The sequence below is a fragment of the Saccopteryx bilineata genome, chromosome 2 (genome assembly GCF_036850765.1).
Source record: "Saccopteryx bilineata isolate mSacBil1 chromosome 2, mSacBil1_pri_phased_curated, whole genome shotgun sequence".
NCBI classification, from domain to species: domain Eukaryota; kingdom Metazoa; phylum Chordata; class Mammalia; order Chiroptera; family Emballonuridae; genus Saccopteryx; species Saccopteryx bilineata.
The window spans coordinates 44,112,531-44,127,650 of NC_089491.1; the positions used below are offsets into that span (position 1 = coordinate 44,112,531).

General features: G+C 42.7%; 1 protein-coding gene across 1 annotated transcript in view; it reads right to left on the reverse strand.

Annotated features, from left to right (window-relative positions):
- RMI1 (RecQ mediated genome instability 1) overlaps positions 1–15,120 on the reverse strand; it is a 274,637-nt gene that overhangs the window by 23,830 nt on the left and 235,687 nt on the right. The gene's annotated exons all lie outside the window — the stretch shown is intronic.

Consider the following 15,120-nt stretch of genomic DNA (forward strand, 5'->3'; position numbering starts at 1 on the left):
TCATTACCTATGTGAAATTTTGAGTTTCTTAGGCTTCTATGTAGAATAGCTCTAGTTTGATGTTCCAGAATATTGAAGTAAGGTAACAAGTGTGGTTCCTGGCTCTGAAATATGTAAAATACTGCCTGTTGACCTCTAATTGTCCAGAGGCATACAAAGTCTATTACATGGGAAGGGATTCATGGATGTGGTTCTTTTGGGGGGGGGGGGGGCGTGTATAAAGAAGAATGTGAACTGAGCAGGTTTTTTTAACTACACAAATGATAAATATGCCGTTTAAGGCGATTGTATTTCAGTCAAGCTCCCCTTTTAGAGAGAAAGATGAAGTGTTCTCTTTGATAGTGTATGATGTCATGTCACAATGAATAAGTATCCTGTGGTAAGGTTTCCCCAAAGGTGAAAGTGAATTGCCACGTTGGTGTTACTTAGCTTCCCCCTTGAGTATTGTGAATATGGGTGAGTTGAGTTGCTTAGGGTAGGTAAATAAAGCCTGCTGATGTTGAAATGAGTGCTCCCAAGAGAAAAAGGACCAATGATGACATTTAGTCAAGTTATTCCTAGTAAAGGAATTAATTCCTAGAAAAAACACTACTGGTTTTCAGAGCTATCAGTGATCATTGAAAATTTAGTATGTAAATAGGTGGACTTAGCTGAAAATTTTAGTTTTTGCCTTTTACAAAAAATTCACTTAGAACACAACACTTGCATGTAATAAGTGGAGAGGCCCTGGCCGGCTGGCTCAGCGGTAGAGCGTCGGCCTAGCGTGCGGAGGACCCGGGTTCGATTTCCAGCCAGGGCACACAGGAGAAGCACCCATTTGCTTCCCACCCCTCCACCGCGCCTTTCTCTCTCTCTCTCTTCCCCTCCCACAGCCAAGGCTCCATTGGAGCAAAGATGGCCCGGGCGCTGGGGATGGCTCTGTGGCCTCTGCCTCAGGCGCTGGAGTGGCTCTGGTCGCAACATGGTGACGCCCAGGGTGGGCAGAGCATCGGCCACTGGTGGGCGTGCCGGGTGGATCCCGGTCGGGCACATGCGGGAGTCTGTCTGACTCCCCGTTTCCAGCTTCAGAAAATGCAAAAAAATAAGTGGAGAGTCTAGCATTGATAAGTTGGGTGTACAGCTGAGAAGGAAAGGCCTTTTGTATTGTCACTATCCTTGGTGAGTGGTGTTTAAACATGGGGAAGTTTAGAATTCACTAAACAAATGCAACATTGAACCGACTTTGTAACAGTTACATAAGCTGATTTATTGAAGATTTAAAAATTGAAACAGGCCCTGGCCTGGTAGCTCAAATTTAAAGAGTTGTCAAATGCCACGGTTGTGGGTTTGATCCCCAGCCAGGGCACATAAAATCATCCAAGCAATGCATAAAAAGTGGAACTAGTCACTTTCTCCTTCCCTCTCTGAAGTCTTTTAATTTTTAAGAAATTAAACATTTTAAAATGTTTATAGCTTTGACAAGTTTTTGCTAAAATACCAACAAACATGTTGGAAATGCAGCTGCACCAAGGTTTTACAGGAATAAAGACATTAAAATCTTTCCTACTCAAATTTTAATAGTTTGCCTTTACAATGGGAAATACTTTACTTGATCAAGCAGTTACTCCTAAATCTTTATTACGAATATCACTGAAATACATAGAGTGAATCTTAGGGAAGGGAACTATTGTCAAGCAATTTTTCTCATGATTTTAGTGATTTGTCTTACAATGTTTTATGTTAGTACTGTACTCAAAATGGAATTACAGTTCCACAAACATGACAGATGATTTACTGAAGGTTGCTGTTGAAAAGCCTATATTTTAAATCTTATTTGTATATGGGTGAAACCATGATCATAAGGTTAATTTGGTGGAGTTTTCTTAAACGGTGCCACCAAAGCTTTGGAAAGGGATTCAATCTTGATGGCTAAACTAATTTTAAAGACTGTTTACATCTGTGTATTGTCAAGGTTTGCCCCTAAGTGGCAATCTCGAAGTGAAACAATTTCTTGATGGTGACACTGAACTTTTACAAAGCAATATCAGTGTTTCTCAAACTTACTAGGACTGTTCAGTCACCAGTGCTATTTAAACGAAAATTTGTGGCCCACACCTCAGTTATAGAGAATCTACAGAGGCATCAGGAATCTGCACTTTTAACAAATTCAGGGAGTTTCTAGTTCAAATTGTTAAAAGCTTTCTATCACTCTACCTTTCCAAGACCTACCAAGGTCTTATGGGTTGCAAAGGGTTGAGGTGTTTCAGGAAAGGGCCTTTCTCAGCAATTATGTCATATGTAGTGAGAACCATAGTATATTTCCATACCTTTTCATTAACTCACTGATTTCCCAAAGTATACAGGACATTTATAGGCTGTTAGGGTGCAGTGGTTAGCAAAAATAGTCTATTTGAAGAGACAATTCAATAATTATTGGTAATGGAATATAATATGGTGGGATGTGTGTTCACATTAACTACATTGTGAAGAGTTAAAACTAGGAAAATCCTAGTATGCTGATAGAAAACTGCCCTCTGCTCTTAAATGAAAAAGACCAGTGCTTGTATACAGATGGACCTCATTTGCCTAAAGCATGCCTCAGCACTTCAAGTAGGGAAGAAATCTGACCCGAAGAATAGGAGAGAAGGAAATACCTGGAAAATTAAAGTCAGGGCAGTTACACATTTGTCTATAACTTAAAATGGGGAGCTAATGTACTGAGCTGAGGGATTAAATAGGCGACATGTAAATATTTTGACCCCCTCTGCCAGCTGAGCAACAGGCTCTAGCAACTGAGTTGGGCTAAACTGAAATACCAGCTGTCCTATGACCTGAACCCTATCTAGTGTCTACCTCATTTTTTGTCCAGAGCCCTTAATTCCTGTCCTCAAATTCAACAGCCCCCTAATTCTGTTTCCCCAAACTCAGACCTGTAATTGTGAGGGAAATAGTATAGTCACCAAAACCTAATGCCTTTCAAATTCCTGCCAAAAATTTTCCCCTTTTGGTCATCCTATCCTTTCCCCCTTTCTCCCTGAAGTCTATCATTAAGGGCTAGGCTTCATTGGGAAGGCCAGCTCACCTAGAACAAAGAAAAAGTGTAGGGTAGGAAGGGAAAAACATGACAGCTGCTTATCAGACCAAAAGAGGGAGGAATAGTCATTTTGATAGATTTGGCAGGAACAGTAGAGTACAAGGTGCTAGCTTGACCCATCAGAAACCTCCCTAGCGTTCAGCCTGGTACAGGGCAAGTGAGGGATGATAAGTGAGAACAGCAACTCCAGATTGATATGAAAAGGAAATCAAAAGCGGAGAAGCAACGTTCAAGCCTCTTTTATTTGGAAAGTGTCCCTATGACCACAGGAGCTAGAAAAGCACAGGAGAAGTTAATGCATATAATGTTTTGACAGACTGAAGTTACACATACATGCACACACACATCACAGAATTTCCTTTGATGCCCATATGGTATAAAGGATGGCAGTCAGCTGCTAATGGGCTTAGCATGGGGTTACCATGGTGAAGGAGGTGGTTACTGCATAGCAGAAGCTGTAAGGTGAACAGCTCAGTCAGCTGTTTCACCGGTGAAAAATGATATTACTAAGTTTCTCAAGGAAGACCACTGGGCTGAGCACTGAGAAACCAGATCATCAGTTAATACTACATAGTTTTAGTCATTCAAGGGTAGTAACTATGGGAAGAGCAGGGGCCAAAATTCACACACCAGACAAACTACATCTCAGCTAGAGGTCAAAGACAGTTGGCTAACAAAGGCTCTTTCCTTCCATTATCAGCACACCTATACCGTTTATATCCAGCTTGAAAGGTCTTGGAAAGGTGCAGGTGAAAGAAAGACCTGTTAAAGGAAACAAAAGCCCTAATAATGGATCTTACCTATTTTCCTTAAAGTAGACCATTTAAAACGGGAAGAAATGGACTTACTTTTACTTAGAAAGTATGTTTTGTCTACCATCAGTGGAAATGGGAACTTATGAGAAAGGGGGCATATGAGAATTTGAGGGCTCTGAAAGTTCCCATAAAAGCTGGAGAGGTATGACTAATATTCTAGAACTATAAGTTCTAGGTAGAAGTGGTCCCAGTTAGGTTGGGGCCTTCATTTGGTAGATCAGGTAAGCTGTTTTACCTAGATCATCTTCATACCTAGTCTCAAACTGGCCCAATTCTGTGTACAGTTCAGACTCCAGAACTCTGTAAAATCAAGCTGACACTACTCTCTAGTCGAGACCAAATTATGGTTTAACTAATTCCCTGCCCTATCCTGTCTTCCCCTTGGTCCCTTTTATGTGCGAGTCCTTCCCCAGTGAATCACTTACACAAGAATCCCTGGCTCTGGCTCTCTTTCTAGGGACCTATACTCTTGTTTCTCTTCATATCGTTTAAATCTTTCGCCTTTTTTTCTAGGGACCCAATCTAAAATAGCTGAGCTGGAACTAGAGCAGAAATTTATATCACACAGACATCTTTTCTTTTCTTTTCTTTTTTTTTTTTTTACAGAGACAGTAAGAGAGAGGGATAGACAGGGACAGACAGACAGGAACAGAGAGAGATGAGAAGCATCAACCATTAGTTTTTCATTGCCCATTGCAACACCTTAGTTATTCATTAATTGCTTTCTCATATGTGCCCTGACTGCGAGCCTTCAGCAGACCGAGTAGCCCCTTGCTGGAGCCAGCGACCTTGGGTTCAAGCTGGTGGGCTTTTGCTCAAATCAGATGAGCCTACGCTCAAGCTGGCGACCTCGGGGTCTCAAACCTGGATCTTCTGCATCCCAGTCCGACGCTCTATTCACTGCGCCACCGTATGGTCAGGCTCACCCAGACATTTTTAACTTAGATTTAGACGCAGTAGTAAGGAGACATTGAGTTATCTCCTTAGGAAAGGGTGATAACTTTTATTTTATGAATTCCATTAGGAGTATTTTTTAATTGATTTTAGAGAGAGAGAGACATCAATTTGTTGTTCCTCTTATTCATGCATTCATTTGTTGATTTTTGTTTTGTTTTTTTACAGAGGCACAGATAATCAGAAAGAGGGATAGATAGGGACAGACAGAAAGGGAGAGAGATGAGAAGCATCAGATTTTCGTTTTGGCACCTTAGTTGTTCATTGATTGCTTTCTCATATGTGCCTTGATCGTGGGGCTACAGGAGACAGAGTAACTCCTTGTTCAAGCCAGCGACCTTGGGCTCAAGCTGGTGAGCTTTGCTCAAACCAGATGAGCCCGCGCTCAAGCTGGCGACCTCAGGGTCTCAAACCTGGATCCTCCACATCCCAGTCCAATGCTCTACCCACTGCGCCACTGCCTGGTCAGGCCATTTGTTGATTTTTGTATGTGCCCTGACCAGGGATCAAACACACAACCTTGATGTATTGGGACAATGATCTAACCAACTGGAGCTACCAGGTCAGGGCAAGCAGGAGTATTTTTGAAAGTATAAGCAGGAGTATTTTTGAAAGTGTGTGTGTGTGCGTGCGTGTGTGCACGTGCAAAGAAGAGAGTTTGGATGCTGAATTATAATGGACCTTTTGTTAAACAACACAGCATCAGTTTCCACTTTCTAATGGTAGCTAGTTTTCCTTTTCTAGTTTTTCTCAACCTGTAGTATGAATCTTTTCCCCCCAACCCTCTTCCTCTCCTCCCCCCCCCACCCCGTAACCCCCACACTCTTGTCCATGTCTCTGAGTCTCATTTTTATGTCCCACCTATATATGGAATCATATAGTTCTTAGTTTTTTCTGATTTACTTATTTCACTCAGTATAATGTTATCAAGGTCCATCCATGTTGTTGTAAATGATCCTATGTCATCATTTCTTATGGCTGAGTAGTATTCCATAGTTATATGTACCAAAGCTTTTTAATCCACTCGTCCACTGACGGACACTTGGGCTGTTTCCAGATCTTCGCTATTGTGAACAATGCTACCATAAACATGGGGGTGCATTTCTTCTTTTCAAACAGTGCTATGGTGTTCTTGGGGTATATTCCTAAAAGTGGGATAGCGGGGTAAAAAGGCAGTTCGATTTTTAATTTTTTGAGGAATCTCCATACTGTTTCCACCAGTTTGCATTCCACCAGCAATGCAGGATGGTTCCCTTTTCTCCACATCCTCGCCAGCACTTATTCTGTGTTGTTTTGTTGATGAGCGCCATTCTGACTGGTGTGAGATGATATCTCATTGTGGTTTTAATTTGCATTTCGCTAATGATTAGTGAAGTTGAGCATTTTTTCATATGCCTATTGGTCATCTGTATGTCCTCCTTGGGGAAGTGTCTATTCATTTCTTTTGCCCATTTTTTTTTATTTAAAAAATTTTTATTTTTTGAATACAGTTTGCATTCAACACTTTATTATATTAGCTTTAGGTGTACAGCATGTAAGATAAGCATCCATATAGGTTACAAAGTTCTCTTCAATAAGTCAAGTGCCCAACTGGCACTATAGATAGTTATTACAGAATTCAAAGTTCTTTTCCGAGTTCTTTTTTTTTTTAATAAATTTTTATTTTAATGGGGTGACATCAATAAATCAGGGTACATACATTCAAAGAAAACATTTCCAGGTTATCTTGTCATTTAGTTCTGTTGCATACCCATCACCTGAAGAGAGATTCATCCTTCGCCACCCTCCATCCAGTTCTCTCTGTACCCCTCTCCCTCCTTCCCTCCCCCCACCCCCCGTAACCACCACACTCCCGTCCATGCCTCTTAGTCTCGCTTCTATGTCCCACCAATGTATGGAATCCTGCAGTTCCTGTTTTTTTCTGATTCGCCCATTTCACCCCACACAATGCTATCAAGACTCCACCATTCCGCTGCAAGTGATCCGATGTCATCATCGGATGTCATCATTTCTCCTAGCTGATGTATATGTGCCCCATCTTCTTCATCCAGTCCTCTTTTTTTTTTTTTTTACAGTGATTAAAAGCCTTTAAGCAAACTCTTAGCCAATACAGCAAGAATCCCTAAAAGAGTAGTGTCCTTAACATGTTCACCAAGTCCAAGTTGGCCCCATCACCATGCCAAATCCCTGAAAAATGCAACCACAGTTCAGTCTGTTAGGAGCTGTCACAGGGAGCAGGAGTCCAGGAAAGTTCCCCACAGGAAAAGTCCGCATGGCACTGGAATTTTTGTCACCATTCTATACTTTGCAGCTCATGTCCAAGTCCCAATGACCGCTGCTTCTAGCTGGTAATGATTCAGGTAGACTGGAAAAAGCCATTTGCAGCATACTTTTGCCCATTTTTTGATTGGATTGTTTGTCTTCCTGGTATTGAGTTTTACTAGTTCTTTATAAATTTTGGTTATTAAGCCCTTATCAGACATATTGTCAAATATATTTTCCCATTGTGTAGTTTGTCTTCTTATTCTGTTCTTATTGTCTCTAGCTGTGCAAAAGCTTTTTAGTTTGATATAGTCCCATTTGTTTATCCTGTCTTTTATTTCACTTGCCCGTGGAGATAAATCGGCAAATATATTGTGCGAGAGATGTCAGAGAGCTTACTGCCTATGTTTTCTTCTAAGATGCTTATGGTTTTACAGCTTACATTTAAGTCTTTTATCCATTTTGATTTGATTTTTGTGAATGGTGTAAGTTGGTGGTCTAGTTTCATTTTTTTGCAGATAGCTGTTCAATTTACCCAACACCATTTGTTGAAGAGGCTGTCTTTACTCCAATGTATGCTCTTACCTCCTTTGTCAAATATCAGTTGTCCACAAAAGTGTGGGTTTATTTCTGGGTTCTCAGTTCTGTTCCATTGATCTATGTGCCTGTTCTTATGCCAGTACCAGGCTGTTTTGAGTACAATGGCCTTGTAGTATAACTTGATATCCGGAAGTGTGATACGTCCCGCTTTATTCTTCCTTTTCAAGATTGCTGAGACTATTTGTGTTCTCTTTTGGTTCCATATAAATTTTTGGAATATGTGTTCTATATCTTTGAAGTAAGTCATTGGTATTTTAATCAGTGTTGCATTGAATTTACAAATTGCTTTGGGTAATATAGACATTTTAATGATGTTTATGCTTCCTAACCATGAGCACCGTGTATGATTCCACTTGTTTGTATCCTCCCTGATTTCTTTTTTTCTTTTTTTTTTTTTTTTGTATTTTTCTGAAGCTGGAAACTGGGAGAGACAGACAGACTCCCGCATGCAACCGACCGGGATCCACCCAGCACGCCCACCAGGGGTGACGCTCTGCCCACCAGGGGGCGATGCTCTGCCCCTCCGGGGCATCGCTCTGTTGCGACCAGAGCCACTCTAGCACCTGGGGCAGAGGCCAAGGAGCCATCCCCAGCGCCCGGGCCATCTTTGCTCCAATGGAGCCTTGGCTGTGGGAGGGGAAGAGAGAGACAGAGAGGAAGGAGAGGGGAAGGGGTGGAGAAGTAGATGGGCGCTTCTCCTATGTGCCCTGGCCAGGAATCGAACCTGGGACTTCTGCATGCCAGGCCGACGCTAAACCACTGAGCCACCCGGCCAGAGCCCTCCCTGATTTCTTTCTTTTTCTTTCTTTTTTTTTAATATTTTATTTTATTTATTCATTTTTAGAGAGGAGAGAGAGAGGGAGAGAGAGAGACAGAGAGGGAGAGAGAGAGAAGGGGGGAGGAGCTGGAAGCTTCAACTCCCATATGTGCCTTGACCAGGCAAGCCCAGGGTTTCGAACCGGCAACCTCAGCATTTCCAGGTTGACACTTTATTCACTGCGCCACCACAGGTCAGGCCACCTCCCTGATTTCTTTATCAATGTTTTATAATTTTCCAAATACAGGTTTAATCTCCTGGTTAAATTTATTCCTAGGTACTTTTTTTGTTGTTGCAATGGTAAAGGGCATTGCTTCCTTAATTTCTCTTTCTGACAGTTCATTGTCAGTAAAAATCCCTCTGATTTCTGAATATTAATTTTATATCCTGCCACCTTGCTGAATTCATTTATCAGGTCCCATAGTTTTTTGACTGAGACTTTAGGGTTTTCTATATACAATATCATATCATCTGCAAATAATGATAGTTTTACTTCTTCTTTTCCAATTTGGATGCCTTTTATTTCTTTTTCTTGTCTGATTGCTGTGGCTAGGACTTCCAGAACTATGTTGAATAAAAGTAGTGAAAGGGGGCACCCCTGCCTTGTTCCTGATCTTAAGGGGATTGCTTTTAATTTTTGCCCATTGAGTATGATGTTGACTATGGATTTGTCATAGATGGCCTTTATCATGTTGAGGTATGTTCCCTGTATTCCCACTTTGCTGAGAGTTTTGATCATAAATGGGTGCTGGATTTTATCAAATGCTTTTTCTGCATCTATTGAAATTATCATGTGGTTTTTCTCTTTCCTTTTGTTTATCTAATGAATCACATTGATTGATTTGCGAATATTATACCAGCCCTGCCTTCCAAGAATAAATCCCACTTGATCATGGTGTATGATTTTTTTCATATATTGCTGGATCCGGTTTGCTAATATTTTGTTCAGGATTTTTGCATCTAAGTTCATCAGGGATATTGGCCTATAATTTTCTTTCTTTGTGTTGTCTTTGCCTGGTTTTGGAATTGGAATTATACTTGCCTCATAAAAGGAGCTTGGAAGTCTTCTTTCCTCTTGAATTTTTTGAAATAGCTTGAGAAGGATAGGAGTTAGTTCTTCTTTGAATATTTGGTAGAATTCACTTGTGAAGCCATCAGGCCCAGGACTTCTCTTTTTGGGGAGTTTTTTGATAACTGTTTCAATCTCATTTGTTGTAATCAGTCTGTTTAGGTTTTCTGATTCTTCCAGATTAATTTTTGGAAGATTATATGTTTCAAGGAATTTGTCCATTTCATCTAGGTTGTCTAGTTTTTTGGCATACAGTTCTTCATAGTATTTTCTTACAATATTTTGTATTTCTGTTGTGTCAGTTGTTATTTCTCCACTCTCATTTCTAATTTTATTTATTTGAGTCCTCTCTCTTTTTTTCTTGGTGAGTCTGGTTAAAGGTTCATCGATCTTGTTTACCTTTTCAAAGAACCAGCTCCTGGTTTCATTGATCCTCTGTATTGTTTCTTTAGCCTCTATGTCATATATTTCTGCTCTGATCTTTATTATTTCCTTCCTTCTACTACCTCTGGGCTTTATTTGCTGTTCTTTTTCTAGTTCTTTTTTTTTTTTTTTTTTCACTTTTCTGAAGCTGGAAACAGGGAGGGACAGTCAGACAGACTCCCGCATGCGCCCGACCGGGATCCACCCGGCACGCCCACCAGGGGCGACGCTCTGCCCACCAGGGGGCGATGCTCTGCCCATCCTGGGCGTCGCCATGTTGCGACCAGAGCCACTCTAGCACCTGAGGAAGAGGCCACAGAGCCATCCCCAGCGCCCGGGCCATCTTTGCTCCAATGGAGCCTTGGCTGCGGGAGGGGAAGAGAGAGACAGAGAGGAAAGCGCGGCGGAGGGGTGGAGAAGCAAATGGGCGCTTCTCCTGTGTGCCCTGGCCGGGAATCGAACCCGGGTCCTCCGCACGCTAGGCCGACGCTCTACCGCTGAGCCAACCGGCCAGGGCTTTCTAGTTCTTTTAGATGCAGGGTCAAGTTGTTTATTTGAGCTTTTTCTAGCTTCTTAAGGTACGCCTGTAATGCTATGAACTTCCCTCTCAGGACTGCTTTTGCTGTGTCCCATAAATTTTGAGTTGATGTATGCTCGTTATCATTCGTTTCTAGGAACAAAATTATTTCTTCTTTGATTTCATTGTTAACCCATTCATTACTTAATAACATGCTATTTAGTTTCCAAGTGTTTGAGTATTTTTCAGTTTTTCTGTTGTGGTTGATTTCTAGTTTTATGCCATTATGATCAGAAAAGGTGCTCGATATGATTTCAATCTTCTTAAATTTGTTGAGACCACTTTCATGCCCTAACATGTGGTTTATCCTAGAGAATGTACCATGAGCACTTGAAAATAATGTATATTCTGCTGCTTTAGGGTGAAAGGTTCTGAAGATATCTATTAAATCGAGTTGATCTAGTATGTCCTTTAAGTCTGCTGTTTCTCTGTTAATTTTCTTTCTTGAGAATCTATCTAGTGATGTTAGTAGGGTATTGAAATCCCCTACTATTATTATAGTATTGCTGTTGATCTTGCCCTTTAAATCCATCAAAGTCTGCTTTATATATTTAGGTGTTCCTATATTAGGTGCTATATTAGGTTCCTATATTAGTTCCTATATTAGGTGTTCCTATATTAGATATTTATAACGGTTATATCTTCCTATTGGATTGCTCCCTTTATCATTATGTAGTGACCTTCTTTATTTCTTACTATAGTCTTTGTTTTAAAGTCCATTTTGTTTGATATAAGTATTGCTACCCTAGCTCTTTTTTCATTTCCATTTGCGTGTAATATTTTTTTCCATCCTTTTATCTTCAGTCTATGTGCGTCTTTTGTTTTAAGGAGTGTCTCTTGTAGACAGCATATGTATGGGTCCTGTTTCTTATTCATGAAGCTACCCTATTTTTTTTGTTGTTGGGGTTTTTTTTGTATTTTTCTGAAGCTGTAAATGGGGAGAGACAGTCAGACAGACTCCCGCATGCGCCCAACCGGGATCCACCCGGCACGCCCACCAGGGGGCGGGGCATCGCTCTGCTGCAACCAGAGCCACTCTAGCACCTGGGGCAGAGGCCAAGGAGCCATCCCCAGCGCCCGGGCCATCTTTTGCTCCAATGGAGCCTCGCTGTGGGAGGGGAAGAGAGAGACAGAGAGGAAGGAGAGGGGGAGGGGTGGAGAAGCAGATGGGCGCTTCTCCTGTGTGCCCTGGCCGGGAATCGAACCCGGGACCTCCGTACACCAGGCCAACGCTCTACCACTGAGCCAACCGGCCAGGGCCAGCTACCCTATGTCTTTTGATCAGATCATTTAATCTATTTACATTTAAGGTTATTATTGATATGTAGTTGTTTATTGCCATTTTATTCTTTTTTAATAAATAAATTTTTATTAATTTTAATAGGGTGACATCAATAAATCAGGGTACATATATTCAAAGAAAACATGTCCAGGTTATCTTGTCATTCAATTATGTTGCATACCTGCCATTTTATTCTTTAAAACTGTATTCCTCTTTTGCTATTTTATTTTTCTCCTTTGATCTGTTTACAACAGGCCCCTTAGCATTTCTTGCAGCATTGGTTTGGTTGTAGTGAATTCCTTGAGGTTTTTTTTGTCTGGAAAGCTTTTTATTTCTCCTTCAATTTTAAACAATAGCCTTGCTGGATAAAGTAGTCTTGGTTGTAGGCTTTTGTTCTGCATTACTTTGAATATTTCTTGCCATTCCCTTCTGGCCTCAAGTGTTTCTGTTGAGAAGTCAGAAGTCATCCTTATGGGGGCTCCTTTGTAGGTGATAGTCTTTTTTTTCTCTAGAAGTTTTTAATATTTTCTCTTTATCACTTAGATTTGGTATTTTAATTATGATGTGTCTTGGTATAGATTTCTTTGAGTTTTTATTTAATGGAGTTCTCTGTGCCTCTTGAACTTGTGAAACATTTTCCTGCCTTAATTGAGGGAAGTTTTCAGCTATGATATGTTTGAACAAAGTCTCTAGCCCTTGTTCTTTCTCTTCTTCTTTAGGAACCCCTATGATGCTGATGTTATTTCTCTTCATGTTGTCACAGAGCTCTCTTAGAGTTTCCTCAGACTTTTTGAGTCTCTTTTCTTTTTTCTGCTCTGCTTCCATGCCTTCATTTATCTTGTCCTCTAACTCGCTGATTCAATTCTCAGCTTCATTCATCCTGCTTGTAATTCCTTCCATTGTGTTCTTCATTTCTGATATTGTATCTGTCATTTCTGACTGATTCTTTTTTATTATTTTAATGTCCTTTTTTATATTTGCTATCTCTTTATTTAGGTGTTCGTAATGACCATCTATTGTTGTTCTAATATCTTTGAGCATCCTAACAATCGTTATTTTAAACTCTGCATCTGGTAATTTGGTTATATCTGACTCACTCATGTCCTTTTCCAGGGATTTCTCTTGATTCATTTGTGTTGCATTTCTCTGCCTTCTCATTTTGTCTGTGTAAAAGAAGATTTTGGCCACTGGACACCACTAGGTGTGGCCTCTGTATTCCCTAGCTATGGTCTGTCTGCAGGCCCGCCACCCCCTCTGCTGTTGCTGCCTAGGGCATTCAGGTATGGGCATTGCCGGTGCCTGCCCACTGGGGCTGTTGATGTGGTTTCCGCCCCTCCTTCACAGGAGTGGCTGTGATCACGTGCTCGGGTGTGCAAGCCTCGGTGGCCTTGGCCTTCGCCCCGCCCCTGCAGGTGCTGTTATGCTCAGCCCTGAGGGCAGGAGTGAGCACCTTTGCTCAGCTGTGGGGTCTCTGCCTGATTCTGGGCTTTTGCCCCTCCCCTGCAGGAGGAGCCCACTCGTGGGATTGCTGCAAGCCTTGGCACCACAGGCTGGGTGGGACTGCGTGCCCCAGTATGGATCTTTTTAAAAAAAAAATTTTATTTATTCATTTTAGAGAAGGGAGAGAAAGAAAGAGAGAGAAAGGGGGGAGGAGCAGGAAGCATCAACTTCCATATGTGCCTTGACCAGGCAAGCCCAAGGTTTCAAACTGGTGACCTCCATGTTCCAGGTCGACGCTTTATCCACTGTGCCACCACAGGCCAGGCCAGTTTTTTTTGTTTGTTTGGTTTTTTACAGAGACAGAGAGAGAGAGTCAGAGAGAGGAATAGACAGGGACAGACAGACAGGAATGGAGAGATGAGAAGCAACAATCATTAGTTTTTCATTGAGCGTTGCAACACCTTAGTTGTTCATTGATTGCTTTCTCATATATGCCTTGACCTCGGGCCTTCAGCAGACCGAGGAACCCCTCGCTGAGCCAGCGACCTTGGGCTCAAGCCAGTGAGTTTTTTTTTGTTGTTGTTTGTTTGTTTTTTTTTGCATTTTTCTGAAGCTGGAAACAGGGAGAGACAGTCAGACAGACTCCCGCATGCGCCCAACCGGAATCCACCTGGCACGCCCACCATGGAACGACGCTCTGCCCACCAGGGGGCGATGCTCTGCCCATTCGGGGCGTCGCCATGTTGCGACCAGAGCCACTCTAGTGCCTGAGGCAGAGGCCACAGAGCCATCCCCAGCGCCCGGGCCATCCCCGCTCCAATGGAGCCTTGGCTGTGGGAGGGGAAGAGAGGAACAGAGAGGAAAGTGCGGCGGAGGGGTGGAGAAGCAAATGGGCGCTTCTCCTGTGTGCCCTGGCCGGGAATCGAACCCAGTTCCTCCACACGCTAGGCCGATGCTCTACTGCTGAGCCAACCGGCCAGGGCACCAGTGAGCTTTTTGCTCAAACCAGATGAGCCCGTGCTCAAGCTGGCGACCTAGGGGTCTCGAACCTGGGTCTTCCGCATCCCAGTCCAACACTCTATCCACTGCGCCACCAGTTGGTCAGGCAGGCCAGGCCAGTTTTATGTGTCTTTTTTTTTTCTACAGAGACAGAGAGAGAGGGATAGATAGGGACAGAGAGACGGGAATGGAGAGAGATGAGAAGCATCAATCATTAGGTTTTTTTGTTTGTTTGTTTGTTGTTGTTGTTTTTTGTATTTTTCTGAAGTTGGAAATGGGGAGGCAGTCCGACAGACTCCCGCATGTGCCCAACCAGGATCCACCCGGCATGCCCACCAGGGGGTGATGCTCTGCCCATCTGGGACATTGCTCTGTCGCAATCAGAGCCATTCTAGCACCTGAGGCAGAGGCCACAGAGCCATCCTCAGTGCCCGGGCTAACTTTGCTCCAATGGAGCCTTGGCTGCGGGAGTGGAAGAGAGAGACAGAGAGGAAGGAGAGGGGTAGGGGTGGAGAAGCAGATGGGCACCTCTCCTGTGTATCCTGGCCAGGAATCGAACCTGGGACTCCTGCACGACAGGCCGACGCTCTACCACTGAACCAACCAGCCAGGGCAATCATTAGTTTTTTGTTGTGACACTTTAGTTGTTCATTGATTGCTTTCTTCATATGTGCCTTGACCATGGGCCTTCAGCAGACCGAGTAACCCCTTGCTCGAGCCAGCAACCTTGGGTCTAAGCTGGTGAGCTTTGCTCAAACCAGATGAGCCCGTGCTCAAGCTGGAGACCTTGGGGTCTCGAACCTGGGTCT